Source organism: Phoca vitulina, unplaced genomic scaffold (genome assembly GCF_004348235.1).
Source record: "Phoca vitulina isolate PV1807 unplaced genomic scaffold, GSC_HSeal_1.0 scaffold35, whole genome shotgun sequence".
NCBI classification, from domain to species: Eukaryota; Metazoa; Chordata; class Mammalia; order Carnivora; family Phocidae; genus Phoca; species Phoca vitulina.
The window spans coordinates 3,832,047-3,833,163 of NW_022589738.1; the positions used below are offsets into that span (position 1 = coordinate 3,832,047).

The window sequence follows — 1,117 nt, forward strand, 5'->3', positions numbered from 1 at the left end:
TTTGATTTCGATTTCAATTTTAGTTCTTTTTATTTCTCCAGAAAGGGTTTCTCTAATATCTTCCATGCTTTTTTCAAGCCCAGATAGTATGTTTAAAATCGTCATTCTGAACTCTAGTTCCGACATCTTACTAATGTCCATATTGATTAGGTCCCTGGCAGTTGATACTGCCTCTTGTTCTTTTCCTTGAGGTGATTTTTTCCGTCTTGTCATTTTGTCCAGAGGACAATAGGTGAATGAGAGAACAAAATGTTAACAGGGTAACAACGACTCCAGAAAAATATAAAAATGTGGAATGCTCCACGAATTTGCGTGTCATCCTTGTGCAGGGGCCATGCTAATCTTCTCTGTATCGTTCCAATTTTAGTATATGTGCTGCTGAAGCGAGCACTGTTTATAGTTTTATCTGCCTGGAATATCCTTCCTTCCTTTGTCTCCTGAGTAAATCCAACTTTGTCTTTTATAGTTCAGCTCCAACCATTAAGCCCCAGTGTCTGATTTTTATGGGCTGGTACATATTCCAATAGAATACAATGACGTTACTGAATTAAAATAATTCGACTGTGTTTCCCATGACAAGCTAAGCTGCTTGAGGACAGGGACTACAGTTTCAGGCATGTTTTTCTCTGTACATAGCATGAGAACATGGGCTCTGTATCATGCTTCTTGAATTTGAATCTAAACTCTGCCACTTACTGACTGACTCACTTCTCCCTTCTAAGCCTCACTATTCTCATCTATGAAATGGAGCATCACCCACTTTGTGGGGTTATTGTTAGGATTAAGTGAGGTTAGCCTGTGTCTGAAAGTGCAGTGTCTTCCATATGTTCAATACTCAATAAATGTTAGTTATTACTCTGATGAGAAGAACAGTAACTATTTAATGAATAATCATTCTCAGTGTATAACAATTAGGAATTCCATAACCATTTGATAGTTTTTTTTTTCAAACAAAGCATGCTCTACAAGTTCTTTTTTTGTTGTTATTGAAGTATAGTTGACGTACAATGTTATATTATTTTCAGGTGTACAACATAGTGATGTGACAATTCTGTACATCCCTCAATGTTCACCACAATAAATGTAGTCACCATCTGTCACCATACAGTGTTATTAC

General features: G+C 36.7%; 1 non-coding gene across 1 annotated transcript; it reads right to left on the reverse strand.

Annotated features, from left to right (window-relative positions):
• Positions 1-284: 284 nt before the first annotated feature.
• Positions 285-391, reverse strand: LOC116646186. Its single transcript, XR_004302083.1, has one exon. It is a non-coding gene; the product is annotated as a U6 spliceosomal RNA (small nuclear RNA).
• Positions 392-1,117: the final 726 nt, after the last annotated feature.